The 16308-nt window shown below is 41.1% G+C and overlaps 1 protein-coding gene across 8 annotated transcripts in view; it reads left to right on the top strand.

Annotated features, from left to right (window-relative positions):
- KCNIP4 (potassium voltage-gated channel interacting protein 4) overlaps nucleotides 1-16308 on the top strand; it is a 287694-nt gene that overhangs the window by 210450 nt on the left and 60936 nt on the right. Inside the window, exon 2 of one of the 8 annotated variants that reach the window (XM_068149285.1) lies at nucleotides 10871-10960. The exons of the other annotated variants lie outside the window; for them this stretch is intronic. The gene's annotated coding sequence lies outside the window, so the exon portion shown is untranslated. The remainder of the gene's footprint in view (nucleotides 1-10870; nucleotides 10961-16308) is intronic. 8 annotated transcript variants of the gene reach the window in all.

Raw genomic sequence — 16308 nt, 5'->3', positions numbered from 1 at the left:
AGAAAGTCAGATGTGTACAGTCATGCCTTACTCCAAACTTTCTTGTGCTAAGCACAAGAAAAGAGATAGAAGAGGTCAGGTAGACTGGCAAGCATTTTATTCCCTGAGCTGCTCTCTGAATAGGATACCTGTGTGTGTGTTACATCTAAGCTGCTTGAAAAGAAGCAACAATTATTTGCTGTTGTTGCTGGTAGTTGACAAACCAAAATGCATAAACCTACAAACACCAGAGGTGATTATCCTCTACTTTGGTTAACCAGCACTTTTAAAAGAGTAATATTCTCTAAATGTGGTTGGTTGCTTGCCCTGGTGTTTTACTGTTGCAACACAAAGCATCCAAGGAGCAAAACACCCAATTCAAATACTACACCTCAGTGGGATAAATTGCTACAGAGGAATATGAATTTCTTTTAACACTGGTTTCTTTTGTGGCTTGTCCTTTTGTTTTTGCCAGTAACTGAGGGATTTTTCCATCAATGAAATACTGTGTATTCCAGTTTTGATGTTATTCCAAAACATAGTTCAATAAGATCTGCTGAGGATTACTGAGGCTCCATCTGTTCTCACCATGCATAGGAAATACTGCGGATGATAGTGAGCAGATGCATCCCACCTACTGCACTCATGCTCAAAAAACCTGAAATATTGAAGAGGCAAAACCATTTTGGTTCTACCTAATTTCCTGCTGTATTTGCCAGACTTTATGTTAGTGTCTGACAGTCAGGCATCTCAAAATTATTTTACTTGTCTTCAAGAGTCTCCAAAACATGGGTTTTTTCCCTGCAAATTAGCATTGTTCACATCCCAGGACAGGAGCCAGTTTCACATCCAGTCCAGAACAACATACGGTATTTTAGCAACTCCGTGCCATGGATTCATACTCGTGTTGTTTTTCTCTGGCCCAGTAAATGTTGAGGGAGATTGTTTACATTGAATTTCAATTGATTTTTTTTAAGCCCAGAAAGGAAAATAAACACCAACCAGTCATCTCAAACATTCATGTCGGTTTGGGAGCTCATCTAAAAAGATGATCCTTGCTTTGCCTTGAGTACAGGCAGGGTGTGACTGGAGGTCTCTCCCTGTCTGATGAGTATCTTAAGCTGCAGTAACAGAGACATGAGAGATGGATTCACCCTAGATTGAGAAATCCAGCATTATTGGGCACTTACATGTGTTAAATGAATTATTTTTGTTTGGTTTTACACAGTGCTCAAATTGAGGTAAATCTGACAGAAGTGTGTGGTGGCACAGCCATGTAGCCATGATGCGGCTGGCCACACAGCAGCAAGTGCTGGCATGTGGAGTGTGTCTGCTCCTCTCTGCTACCCTGAACCCAATGTGTGCCCCAGCATGTGGGCTTGTGTGTGGTACTGCAGCTTCTCTTTCATGCCTGGGCCATGCAAGTCCCATGCCTCATGCCCTCAGAGGCTGAGCTTTTGCAAAGATGAGTAAAGGGGTGAGAAAGGCTCTGAAGGATTGCTATTCCTGTGGACTTGGTAAGACTGTTGGACAGAACTCCTGCTCCTTGAGATCTAGAGCTATGACTGTCAGGCAATTTGGCCTGTTATGTCCAGGGATCAGAGCCTGTGACAGCTCTCTTTAGTTTATGACACTGCTTATCAGGTTAGAGTTTGAGTGGCAGAGGTGTAATGAATGTACTCAGACAACCTAGGGGAAGAAGATGAAGGAAGCTGAGTCATTTAGCACAGCAAAACAGAAAGCAGGAATGAGATATGGTCAAGAGGGAGTTAAAAATGTATCTATGATAAATTATTGAACTGGCCAAGTAGTAGGTTAAACTGTGAGTCAGCTCATGCTGCAAACTGATGGGGCTCCAAGAGTTTTCCAATAAGAGCAGGAAGAGGGGGAAAAAACATTTCCAAAGTTTAAAGGAGTTGTTTCATCAGTCCCTTAAAAAGGTTGTTGAGTGAACAGTGCTTACACTCAGTGCAGTATTTCTGAGAAAGTTAAAGTCAATCTTTGTGTAAGTAGCTTTGAATCTTTTGACACGGGGGGATTTCACGGTGTAAAAGTGGTATTTATCTCCCTGAGAAAGCCTTCCTGGTGGAGAACCCAGGAGTCCTGTTCTGATGATCTCTTCATTTTCTTTTGCTCACTTGCCTCTTAGAAGAAATACTTTCCCAAATATTTTGAAATGATCCATTTAATCTTCTAGCTCTCCTGCTTTAGGCAGGCTTTCCAGAGTGGAGAGGATATGCAGTAACAGTTAATGATTTTAGATGAAGCTGACCTTAAGTGGTTGTCTGCGTTATACAAATGTGATAATTAGTGGAACTAAAGAAAAGCCACCTGGCTTAAATGAGCCACTTGTTTCTTTGTGCATGTTATAGCCTTAGTTTGAAATAAAAAGTTAATCTAACAATGATGGAAAGACAGAGCTGCACCACAGGAAAGGTTGGCAGCCACTGTTGCTTGTTACTTCCTTGAGACCATGTTTCCTTGAAATGAGTATTGGAGAGAAAAGTGTATTTGGTATAGCCAGGCATTGTCCTTTGAAGTCTTACTGTAATATACTTACCAAAGGCAGCTCCCCATGTTTTAAGTTATGGAAGCAATCCTTTAACTTTTGCTTGAGTCTGCATAATTCTTATCCAGTGCATGGCAGCTTCCTGCCAGAGAGTTCTCAGAATTGACTTCCTAATTATTCTGCTAATATAATAGAAGTAATTGGTTCCTGACTGCCTTTTTATCACAGAGAATCTCAGAAGTGGATTTATGAGGATTACTTTATTATCATTTTTTTAGTGCCTGACTTGTTCCTGAGGTTCACTGACAAGACAGTCTAGGGTTTTGACATGGATTTGTGAGTCTCCTGGTACATCATAAAGATCAAGAGAGATTTGTTGTCATCATTAACACCTTGTCATGCTAAAGCTGAGGTGATTCTTTCACATCAATTACAGGACCCTATTGCCAGAAGGCAGCCCCTGAAGCTGTCTCTTTTCACACAGTATCAAGTCAGCTGTGACAAAACTAGCCCAGCATTTGCGATTCCTTAACATTGTTTCCATTCTGGATTTAGCCTGATCCCCCGTGTAGTAATCCCTTGAGATTTCTTTGCACCTTTCTCTCTCACTGACCACCATGTTGTTGGTTTCTGTTGCCAACCTGTGTGACAAAGCTGCGGTGCTCTGCCTGCAGCCCTCCCCAGCAGCAAGCTGTCTTTTCCAATCATCCATCAGCAAGAGACTGGCAAAAAATTAAATGCATGTTGGCTGAGATAACCCTGGGAAAGTGCTACTGGATTGCAGGAGATTCTTGACAGCATTTCAGAAATATTTGCTTTGGAAAAAGCAAAAGTTTGTCTTTTTGCTCTAGCTGACAGGTGCTGGTTTAAGTGATGGCTCACTGATCCTGGCCGTTGTGCAACATTAACCCAAGATGCACCATCAGGAAACGCTGCAGCTGAGCTGATTAGAGTCCAGTTATGGAGAGCAGCACAGGGATACTTGCATGTGGTGTTTCTCTTCTTCCAGGGGGGGAAAAATACAGTTTTGAGTTCTTTACAAATCTGACAGCTCTCTCTACCAGTTCTGGCTGCTTCATAAATATTGTATTCCTTCCCACTAAGATTTCACCACATCTCTTGTAGATGTTCTCTGGTCGGACAAATAATTTCTGTTTACAACTGGTTTTACAAACCATATAAATTATGCAGTACAGCAGGAGGAATCTAAGCTGATCTAATGTGAAAACCTGGATTTTAAGATGCATGCCACAGCGTGGACAACAAAAACTGCACAGTGACAATAAGGTTCAGTTATGAAATAGGACAAACAAATAATGTGGCTGATTAATGATAGTACACTTTGTATTCTTTAAATGGAGCATTAGCAAGTGATCCACACTGTAATAGCTAAAAATTGTTCTTTTCAGAGTCAGCTGATGCACTTCTGCATTGTCATTTAAATCATTGACACCTTGTTGGAAGGTTTTAATTTAGATGATACTATAAGTGTCACTTACTGCAGGTTTGTCTGTGTCTGGAGCTACAAACTGGATTACAAATTCATAGTATTTAGATGAATTAGACATCCACTGATAATCAAAAGCCAATTTACACAGCCCATATAAGCATGCAATGCAATAAAGTACTGGTTGGTTTGTTCTTAAAACAGATTGTGTTGGTGGGCAGAGTCATTGGAGCAGCTGGAAATAGGAATGTAGTTGAAACAACAGCAAAGTTATCACTGATGTCTCTGTAGCCAGGAATTCATCCATGTTGAAGATTTTCTTTGAGATACACTGAAAAATGCAATGAGGAAACTAATGTTCTCAGGACTGGATTGCTCCTGTAGTTTTACACTTTAAGTTAAAATAACTTTTTGCTCTTTTCTGTCTTGTCTCCTTTAATGAAATTTTTATCATCCCAACCATATCTTAGTGCCCTCTGCAGTTTTGAGGAAGCTGAGCAGATGAGTCATGAGGCGCTGAGTGAGATGTTCATGATGGGAACACTGGAACAGCCTTTGAACAAAAAGGCACATTTGAAAACTTTGATTGTTCTAAAGAACAGCGTGTGAAACATGCACTACTTTCTTCCAAAACAGCAGCAAGAACAGAGAGCTTGCTTCTCTGCCTCTGTTACCCAGCATGAAGCTTAACACAAGACGGATGATCCACACAGGCAGGATATGTCTGTGATGGAAACAGAAAGGTTTATGAAGGTGAACATCAGTTTACTGTAAGATATAATCAACTCTCTTGTAAGAAAGGAATTTAATGATAAAATGGAGCTAAGCAGCTGCAAAAAGTTTTCCAACAGAATTTGTTAATGCCTGTCATTTTTCACCTGAGCACATGTTACCTATTCTCAGGGATGTTTCACTCACTGCTAACTGGGTTTGCTATAGGAAGTTACAATGGGAATGGTTAGAACTAATACATTATTAAAAACATACTTGTTAATATTTCTTAAGCTGCTTTTTCTACTGTACAAAACAGGGGAGAAAGTTTTTTTAAGGTGTGTTATTATTTAGGAAAATCATAACTATAATGCAGCAGCAGGGAAGCCTGCAACCGTGTGTGAAAGGAGATGCTGCTGCTAAAACAGCTGGGGTTACTGCACTCTACTATATGTGAATTAATAATGTTTGAATGTGCACTGTAATCATGACAGTAAGGATCTAGAGGAATGGAAAAGGATATCTGAAACTTTGTACAGTTCCAAGTCAGTTCAGCATTTGTACAGTGGGTGGCCAGGGCAGGATTTTTCTCCACAACACTGTGATCGAGTTTCCATTCTGTATTTGTTCAGTTAAGTGCCTGTCGAAATGTAAGGCAGTTTCACACTATGCTTGCTGGAATGCATGGATGAGTTAGAAAGAAAGCCTCCAATTCATTACGGCAAGTAGTCTTTCTCACTATATTGATCATGCTGGAATCTGTGCTTAAATAACTACATTAGAGAAAAGAAATCATAGCCTAATAAAACATACCAGGATGCACACTGAATGTGCTTGGAAATTAAATCTTAATGGCTCAAAATTCCAGCTGATTAGACAATTGTCTCTTGAATGTGCTTTTGTATCTATCAGCAGCTGTGCCCAGACTTCTGCAAGAATGGTGGTTGGAAGTCAGGGACCTTTCATTAGCATAAAGTTGAATCCAACTTCACTTGAATCAAAGGCAGAAACAATATCAGTATTAACAAGTAATGCAATCAGAAATAACTCGCCGAATTGAAGTATTTTTTTTTCCTACTAGGAAAGCCAGTAAGAAATCAGTGTCCCATCAGAAAGGCAATTGATGGGAGGGTAAAACTGCCCATGGCCAGATCCTTCATTTCCCAGTGCTTCTGTTAAAGGGAAAAGCAATTTCTGCTTCAGTAGAACAGTGAATGACCTGGACAAACTGAATTGTCCAAAGGGGATCAATAATAATCTATTGCTTTTGTATTTTAGATCTGAAAATATTCTAACATTGCAATGTATCACCAAAACCCAAACCCACAGCCTCTGAGAGAATAGGTTGGCTAGATCATTAGGAGGTACCTGTTCCAAAATACTTGCTCATCTTTCTGGATGATGACCGGAGTGTGAGTCTGGATTTCAGTTACAGCAGCATGCATTTGACTTCGCACATCACTTGGTGCCATTCTTTACATCCAGGAGTGCTGCAAAAGTTCTCTCGTTGTGAACATGCTATCTGCTCTTCTCTTCCTCAACTGTGCATTGCTCTTGGCTCATTCATATAGCATTGTTTATTGGTTTTACTTAGAGGGTATACTTCAATTGCTATGCTGAATGAGAAACAATGAACTTTTGTACAATTAGAGGGCTGGAGCACCACTCCTATGAGGACAGACTGAGGGAGTTGGGGCTGTTCAGTCTGGAGAAGAGAAGGCTCTGAGGAGACCCAACTGTGGCCTTCCAGTATCTTAAGGGGATCTACAAGAAAGCTGGGGAGGGACATTTTTAGGGTGTCAGGGAGTGATAGGACTAAGGGGAATGGAACAAAACTAGAAATGGGTAGATTCAGATTAGATGTTAGGAAAAAGTTCTTCCCCATGAGGGTGGTGAGACACTGGCACAGGTTGCCCAGGGAGGTGGTGGAAGCCTCATCCCTGAAGGTCTTAAAGACCAGGCTGGTTTGGGCTCTGAGCAACCTGATCAGGTGTGAGGTGTCCCTGCCCATGGCAGGGGGTTTGGAATGGGATGATCCTTGAGGTCCCTTCCAACCCTTACAAAACCCCTAACAATTCTATGATTCTATCTTCTATTTATGCTATTTAAACAAAAGTTTGCAATGCCCAAGTCACACCAGATGATTTCTCCTACTGCTGCTGTTATCCTTTTTCCTTCCTCTGACCTCATTTTTCCTTTTCTGTTATCTGTTTGTGTTTTTGACTACCTGTCTTCAGTCATCTTTTCCTGCCTGCCTGCTTCACTCTCCCCAAATATTAGCAATGCAATTGTAAACCTGAAGCTAGTATTTGCTAATTTTTATTTAACAGCTGAAACAGCATAGCCTCAAAGGATCCATTGCCTACATCCTCATTATGCTGTTTTGGATGCAAGAATAAAAGAGGGGGGAAAAAATAGTAGTTCTTTTTCCTATCAGTTATCTTGGTGATCATTAGCAGGAATACCATTCTCAGCACTAGCATTCAGCACAACAGCTTGCTGCATACAAAAGTATCTTTCCTTATTAGCAGGTGGCAATGCTGATCAAAACTAATGTGCAGTTAGAGTACTTACCTAGCAGCATCTATGAAATGGAAATGGCATAATACTGTGACATTACTGCACTGCAGCTACCATAGTGCAAATTAACATGTTTAGAGTAAGATGTAAAACCACACTTCAGTCTCTCTTTGCTTTATTAATTCAAAATAAACTACATTAGGGTAAAGCTGCTTAGAATTCTGTTACTTCATTAAAGACATTCTAGCTTCTCAGCAAAGAAAAAGCCTTACTGTCTTCTATTTCATATAGGAATAGTTCAGGCTCTGTATTCCTGTCCCTTCTGTACAGATGTGTGGACACAAACCAAAACACCAACAGATAAAACATGGCTGTGAAGCTAACTTTTATCTACCTTTTTAGGCAGATTGATTCTTCCTTGTTGCAAACACACCGAAAAAAACAGCCTTAATGTTCTAGGAGGGTCAGTACTTGTCCTCACTGGCAAAAGGAGTAGCATGTTACAAGGGAAAGGCTGTGGGGGATACTGAATTGCGCTAAGGGCTTCTTTGCCCCTTCATTTGTACTGCTAGCAAACTTTGTTGACTAGCTGTTAACTCTCTATAGGGTCACACCTGGAGTTTATTTAGACTGATTAAGTATTAGACTTGGGGGCTTGGAGGGCTTGTTCTCTGGAGCAGGAATTTAGTGACTCTGGTAACTTAGAAGCAAGGACTATCTTTTTTTTATATATATATTTTTTTCTTTAATATTTGAATCAACTCTCCATCACTGCAGCTACTGAGGAAGGAGCAGTGGCAATTGGAAAGGGAGGGGTATGCTTCAGTCAGACCTCATAATTCCAGAAGGGTGAGCACCACCAACCTTTGTAAAAATAAAGGTAGGCTCACCAAATGTGGTAAAGTTGCATGGTCTTTGTTCAAGCTAATCCTCCAGAAAGTGATGCAGCTTAACTACTTGAATCTGCTTTTCTAACTCATTTCTTCTGTGGTTGGTTGTTTGGTTTTTGCCTTCAGTCCACTTTTGCAAAGCATAATTGGTTTGTCTTTGCTAAGCAACTAACTGAACCACAGAATTAAAGCACAAGCAGAACTGTTGGTGTGTCAGCAGTGGTATCTAGTGAGTCTGACGAGTCCACAGCAGTGCAGACTTGGAAACTAACGTGGTTTTATCTGTTAGCAGACAAAGGCTTTAATTGGGGGGATCATGATCTGCCAACAGATAAAAACACAGTGGTGGCGGAAGGAAGAAGCAGCTGATCAGCAAGTACAATGAAGATACCTCTTCCATTACATTTAGGAGCAGATTGGTACTTGCTATTCATTACAAATTGGTATGGAACTTGAGGGTGGAAATAAAGAGATTTAACAGATGTAGATAGCCACTTTTTTTATGCTGTGCTGGAGGCACAGCTAGAATGATTACAGCTGTGTGAGAAAGGCTGCTCTTAGTTCTCAAGGAAAATGAAAACAACAGCTAAAAGATGTCAGATTGATGGAAGTGGTGCAATATTTCACGGACCTAAGTTCCTGAGATATTTCAGTGCAATAACAATATAAATCTTCTTTGGTTTTTATTCTGCAATTGGCTAGCATTCCAAAAATGAAAAATAGATTAGCTTCTGTCTGCAGCAGTGGTACAAACAGATGGCCAGTGATGCAGAAGTGTTTTGTGTTCACCCCATAAGCATAGTTGTTGGTTAATAAGCCTTAGATCTCTCTTCTCAAACATCATGGCATATTTACTTGTACATTTAAGCGTATCATTGAAGTGGAAAGTCTTTTCCTTGACCATCCTAATAAATTGATCAGTAGTCCAGGTGTAAACTCTGCTGATGTAGATGATTGATTGTTTTTTAACTTATGACTGTAATGTAGCCTTGGAAGTAAGAGCAACAGCCTCCAGGCAAATGCAGCTCTCAAGTGAAATGGTGATTCTGCCAGCTCTTTCTCCAACAGCTTTGTGGCCACTTGGAGCTCCTACAGCAGCTCCTGCTTCCCTGGGAGCTGGCCTTGAGCACAGGCATCTGAGCTCCTGGGGTGGGGTAGATACTGTGACATGTTTTCTGGTGAATGCATACCCCAGACTACAGTTAAATTGTGAGCACTCAGTATGGAGTGACTCAGAAAAAGAACCATTTTTAATGGGGCCTTCAGCTGCAACAGGCCTTTGAACAAATCGGGCAAGAGATTGTTCATGGAGTGGCTCTTGGGTCAGTTTGGGCAGGTCAAGGTGTGAAAAATGTGCTTCACACTGCAGCTGGGCAAATGGCTCTAGCTGGAGCCCCTGACAAAGGATACAAGGGGAGTCCTGAGGTCAACCACTAGGATCTTGGAATTGAGAATACAGAGGATTGGAAGCCTCCTACACTCCACTGAGAGAGATACTGGCAGCATACAAAGGACTTTGAGTTGCCTTGGAAGTAATTGGTAGTGAATCACAGCTCTTTCTGACACCCTGATTGCCAGTGTTGAACTGGGTGTTTAAAGGGAAGGTTCCCACATCGTGCAGCTGGTGCTACCTGGAGTGGATGAGTCACACTGAACACTCAGTGGGCTCAGACAGTGTATCCCAGTCACCCAGGAGTTCTGGACTAGACAGAAGGGAAGGCTTTTTAGAATGTCACCAAAAAAAAACCCCAAACCCCAACCCAAATCCACCAGCACATGAACTTGAAAAGCTTTTCTTAGCATTGATGGTTCTCTTAGTGCTGTGTGTCTTTGTGTTCATCAGGTCATGGCTCTGGCTGAGAAATTATTTTCAACATTTCTTTTACTGCTGGGCAGTTGATGGGGTCAGTGCACAAAATTAAAGTAATGATACAAGGTGAAAGCTTAGACTCATTCAATGTGTGAGTCAGTTTTGAACTAAAAAAGAGTAGACTGTACCCAGTCACTGGGGTCACTGGCCAGCAATTGCTTCACAGAGCAACATGCAGCTATTCCTTTTTCGGTCTATTCTTTGCAGAACAGCTCTTGATGTATTTCAAAACCTTGCAGATTCCCTTAAAGCATTGGACATTTATTCCCTGTAGTGCAGAGTGGTGCCTGCTTCTTTTTGCTTCAGGAAAGCTGTGTTGCACAGCTAGCTGAACCAATCTTTAATACAGTGGATAGGGCTGCAGCTGGCTACCGGAGGGTGTCCATCACCATCCTCTACCTCTTCTCACAAGTGGGCTAAAATTGCCCTTCCAATCAGATACTTACTGCTGTCGGCACAGGTCACACTGATTTAACCAGTAGAAGGCTCAGAAATGCTAAAGTAAGCTGAATATCATTCCTCCACACCTGGAGTATGTTCATTTTATTGTCACTGGACATTCAAAGATGTAGGAAGGATGAAGCAGTTGGCACTATTCCTTCCCTTTTGCTTGTCTCATGCTTTTTGTAGACTTGCCTTTTGCTGAGATGTGTTCCCACAGAATATAAACCCACCTGAGTTTTGTGTCAGCTTGTCATTTTCCTCCTAACCTTCCTCAGAGACCTCCTGCTTAAGCAGTATCTTGAGAGAGAGACAACATCTTGGATATTTTTTTCCTTTTTGGAAATGAAGCTTTTAAGCAATAGTTGCATGTTTCTTAAACTTAGTGATCCCTAGACTGTGGCTTTCCAAACAATCTAATATGTACTGGGGTTTGGAATGCAAAGAAATTATTGTATTTGGTCAAATAATTTATTTCTGCCTTTATCTTCTTTCCCCTTCAGCTTTATGGTTAATACCACTGATAAACCTCTTTGGGAATGAGAGATCCTCTCACTCTGCTAAATGGGAGCCTGAGTTCAACAAATAAGCAAGCAAGTATTGCTTGGCTTTTCCTGCAGTTGCATTCCCTTTCCCCCAAAACAATTAAAAGTGAAGGGAAACAACCTTCTGCCAGTGAGGGAGTGTGAGAGTGAGGCCGTGGCTGTGTTCTGTGAGCTTGTGACTCAGAGCAGGTATCACATCTCTCTTTCCTGTTATGCTAGGCAGTGGTGGAATGTGTAAGGAAACAAAATGTACTAAACTTCAGTTCACCAAGAGAATTTCCCAGCTGGCTGAGCACTGTACGATCTAAACTCAACTTAGTTCTGCAGCCTGCAGAAGATGTAAGGAAAACCTTTCAGAAGTGCTGGCTCTGTAAACATACCCTGTATGCTTATGTTAAGTAGTATAAATTGAGATCAATCATAAAACACCTCTTAAAAAAGACTAAATTGGACAGAGCTGTGTTTTCTTGTGAGCATATGGGCTGTGTGTATCTTGTTGAATCCCACACAGTAAGGATTGCTGTGGTTGCTTGCCTACTGCTTTGCCTTGTGTATACCTGGTATGACAGCGAATTTTGGCTTTGGCTTGCAGCATCTCTGTGCTGGCTGTGTCAGTTAAACCCCACCAAGGGTTTGTTGCTTTGTTTGCCTGCTCTTTCCTCCTCCTGAACCTTCACAGCATTGCTTGTCTTGGACTACAACCATGAGATCGGTACCTAGAAGTGAAATGAGCAATGTCTGAGAAGTATTTTGAGGACAAAGGCTCCAGTATTTTATTTTGTGCTTTTTTTGTTGTGTTTTGTCAAGTTTGTATTTTTTCTTGGGTGTGTGGTGGGGAGGTCTGACTTAATCTGTGAAACCTCACACAGCATCAGACAAGCGGCAAAGCAAGTGCAGAAGGGATAACATGCTAGGGACAGCAACCAACTGTCAGACCTGTTCAGGCAGCCTTGGAACAGACTAATTATTCTCTGGTGTAGCACAAAGTTGCTTCAGTGAAAGCCTGCATGTGTTACTGTCACTGTTAGCAAAGAAAGGTCTTTAAGTCTGAAAAGAAGCATTGCCAAAACGCACATCAGTCGCAGCGAGGGAACGGGCTGAAGTCTTGCCACACTCTTGGGATTCCTTAACTGAAACACAAGTTCCTGATAGCTAAGGGCATATGTGGACATTTAATGCTGGGGGGAAGTTTATTTGCTTCTGAGGGATAAACAAGACAAACTGCTATTAAATATTCAACTCTATTTTAATGAGAGGAGGATGTTAGTGAAATGCTTAGGCTACGGCTGGCAGTCTCATCATACAATCTTGCCTGTGACTATTTGAACTCTACCCAAAAACTAAGCTGTTTGTTGTGGGGTTTTGGTTGTTTGGTTTTTTTTTCCTCCATATAACTGTTCTGCCTAATTAAAGTGAGTTCAGAAAAGAGCAGCATGATTGGAAAGCTAGGGAAATGGCTGCTGAGAACATCAGAGCAATTAAAATTCATAGCCTGGTGCACTGATGATTATTGGGTGGAAATGATTCCTGAAGTATTAATGGCAGCAAAAATAGTCTTAAAAATGGCTGAAGATGGATTTAAAGTGGCTTAAAAGTCCAGCCAGCTCAGAATCATGTTGGTTTGATGGGAGGAAAATGTGCAAGTATCTAAGTATCTCACTCACAGAATTTGGGTATGGTGTTCTGCATGTCAAGAGGCACATGGAAATGTATCTCTCATGACCACAAACCACATGTGCATAATGGAATATCTGCTTTATCTAAGCTGTAAGCACAGAGAGTAGAGAGGCTGTGGTAAACCCTGTGAAGCTGCTGAAGGTGAAGATTTGATCCCTGCAGTAGCCTAAGACAATCAAAAGTTGTGTCTAAAGTTTTGTTGAATGTTCAAGATAGCAAGCTTCTCTAGTTTGTTACTTCCCTCATTTCAGCAGCTGCAAGAACCTCGTGATGCTGCTCTTAGTTGGATGGTTTAATGCTTCCTCAGGGAAGAGCCATAACCTTCCTTTTACTTACTTAGTGATAAGGCATTGTAAGCTTATTGCTCCCTTCAGAGCTCAGTTTTATACAGTTGTTTTGCACAAGTACCAGAACAGCAGAGTTCCTGGAGCAGAAAATTTTTCATTGTGTTGCATGGATCCTCAAATATCAGTGTAGGTTCCTCCAGCAGGACAGGGCTGTAAGCCAATAAAAAGCTCCATTAGGAGCTGAAAAACATCAGGTTATGCTGTTACTCCCAACCCCTTCACCACTGCTTTTATTCTCCTGGGAAAGTGAGAGTCTAGCTCACAAAACCTTTAAATTTCCTGAACTCTTAGTACTCTGCCTAACATGTTTTTGATGGGGGAATTAGAAGGCTTTAGAAGCCTCTGAGTTTACCAACGGAGTGAAAACTCTGAATGGGTAAGGGAGGGGGGGAAGTTCTTTTTCCTTTCAGTGCAGGGACTATATACATTTATATTGCTGTAACCTTGTTCATTGTCCTTTGTTGCTACTCCTGCCATTTCTCAGTGGTAAACCTTTCACTCTGGGTGAATTTCAGGCCCTACATTGGAAAAATACTGTTTCAGTGTCCAGAAACAAGAAGAGATGAGGTCCTGAAAGGTTTATTTTCAAGTGTACTTGGAATCCTATTTACCTCTAAAATTATTGCCAATATGAATTAATCAAGTTTTACAATATGAAAAACTTTATCTCCTGAAAAACCTTCTACCTAGGAAAGGATGTTCAAAAAGTGTCATTCAGAGGGATATAAGTCACAGCAATGTAGAATGATTGAGGTGGGAGTGACTTCTGGAGAACATCTGGTCCCACATCCCTGCTCAAGCAGGGCTGCCTAGAGCTAGTTTCCCAGCACTGTGTCCAGAGAGATATTTTAATGTCCTTTGCCATGTCCGTGCTTTTGAATATCTCCAAGGAAGGAGACTCCCCAGCCTGGAACTTCTTCCTAACACCCAACCCAAATCTACCCACTGCCAGTTTTGTTCCATTCCCCACAGTCCTATCACTACCTGACGCCCTGAAAAGTCCCTCACCAGCTTTCCTGTAGCCCCCTTAAGATAACGGGAAGGCCATAAGAAGGTCTTCTTGGACCCTTCTCTTCTCCAGACTGAACAGCCCCTACTCTCTCAGTCTCTCTCCATAGACAGTCCAAATACTGTGCTATACACCTAAGGGAAAGGTTCATGATTACAGAGGGGTTTTAGTTACTTTTCTTGAGTGTGCTGCAGCCATGTAATATGGGCTAATTTATTGCACCTCATCTTTATAGGTCTGACACACTCATCTTTTAACTAGTACTGCAAATGTACTAATGTGTCAGCCACTTCAGACATCATTTATAATACTTTCCTGTTGCTATGGAAAAATACAATGCTTTTCCAGCCTGGTTAATTCTATTCTTTCTGAAAACTAAGGAGAGAATAGAACATTTAATGTACTTGGGTTATTTTATATCAGGAAAAGGCAGGTGTGTCACGAGTTCTTATGAGCATGTTTATTAGTCCTCCCCCCCCCCCCCCCCCCCCCCTTTAGTTGCAGACCTTACATTGGCTACACAAAGGCAGGCACAACAGCTTTTAAAGAGAAGTGTTGCACAGGATAGGTTGAGAATTGCAAATTGATGGATGGTTGGTTCAGGGCTTTAGATGGTGAATATTCCTCTTAGTTACTAGAATGTTAGCTTTTATTATTAGCACACACGAGTCATTTGTTTTCTTGTTTATCACAGCAGAAAACAGCTGACCCTTTCTTGTAGCAGCTCATCTGAGGTTATTGAACTGTACAGCCTATAGAACCAGGGCTTCCTAGATGTATGGACAAGTGTAAATGGATATATTAATAATTTGGCCAGCAGAAAAAGACTGAATATGGAGTATTCTGTCCTTTCATTTCTGCCAGCTTGTTCTCTAGCCCTCCCAGGAGTTTCTTGTTTGCATGAGTAAAATGATTGATAATGGTTGGTGTTTTACTGCTTCAATATATAATTAGGGCAGTAACAGTGAAAGAGGAAAACTGGCAGGTCAGGCACTGCTGTTGCTGTGCTCTTTCCAAATGTGAAAAGGCTGAAGAGGAGGGTGATGGTGCAGGAAAAAAGGTGGTTTGTGATAAGCAGAAGTGTGTCTGATGTGCAGTCAGAGGAAGGGAGGTCAAAGATTCACACAGACAATACTTCAGCAGAAGGGATGGGAATTCGAGCTGTACAGGTGAGGCATGCCTTGGGCTTGAGCTTTCTTAAAAATTCTCTTTGAACTCCCATTCAAAGTAGTTCAATAGCCAGAGAAACATCAATCAATTAATTTTAGAGCCAAGCTTCAGCAAGCTTTTTGGGGACCAAGTTTACTTTTACTGGTGATTCTCTGTTGGTTTGGTTAAGATACCACAGCTGTACTACAGCTAACAAAGTAGTTGGGTTTGACTGGTCCCCAGAAGTCCCATCATACTGCATGTCTCCTATACAGACCTACATTTGTGCTTGCAAGCTTGAGAGTGGCAAATCCTGCTGCTGGGAGATCAAGTATAATTTAATATAAGAAGAAAACCAGATCTGTAGGCTGAAGACCTAGTCACATAAGAGATAATTTCATTTCTCAAACCAGCCAGTGGGCTTTGCAGTAAAGCAAACCAGAATTTGATTAGTTACTATTACTACTGTAATTTAACCTTGTTTAGGAAAGCAATAGCCTCTTTGTAATGTTTTGCTAAAGCTTAATAAATGAAAATGCTACTGTCTCTCCCATGGCCACGCCATTTAATTTACAACCCACTTGCACATAGCTATTTCCAGCATAATTGTCTAGCATGATATAACAATTAATTTGATAGACAAATGAATCCACCTGTAGCTGTTATGGCATGGGGGGGTGTTGGTAATGGTTGTCTTGTGGGATTCTTTTAAATTCTTGCTTTCAGATCAGTATTGCCAGCTGTCCTTTGATTTAGATCAAAGCAAGAACAAAAGCTTCTTAGGAGCAAGTGAGAGTCAGAAGGTGAAAATGAAGAGGGGGAAAAAAAAGTAATGAAATCCCACACCATGCTCAGAACCAGAAAACAGAAATAAGGAAATTGACTTTTCAGCATTATAAAGCTAGACCTGCAATAGTGTTTTAGTGTAATTTACTTCTGAGACCAAGCCTTCAGAAGCTCAGTTATGTTTTCTCCCTTGATTGCAAATGTTAGCAGTGAATCTTATCTTGCCTGTACAGGTGTTGATTTATTTTTTCTCTCTTTCTTAGCCTATATTCACTTACATTAATTAAAGATTGAGAGCACTTACTGTAAATATTAAAGATTATATGTGAAGCCTGACAAGTTTAATCTTGGGTAATTACACTCTACCTAACTCTTCAAACAAAATTTCCCTGCAGTTTTGGATTAGTAATCTGCTAGTGCAGTGCTGT

This window comes from Melanerpes formicivorus, unplaced genomic scaffold (assembly GCF_026170545.1).
Source record: "Melanerpes formicivorus ecotype bairdi unplaced genomic scaffold, bMelFor1.0.p_v2 SCAF_18, whole genome shotgun sequence".
Lineage (NCBI taxonomy): Eukaryota > Metazoa > Chordata > Aves > Piciformes > Picidae > Melanerpes > Melanerpes formicivorus.
This window is presented reverse-complemented; position numbering and strand designations above follow the sequence as displayed.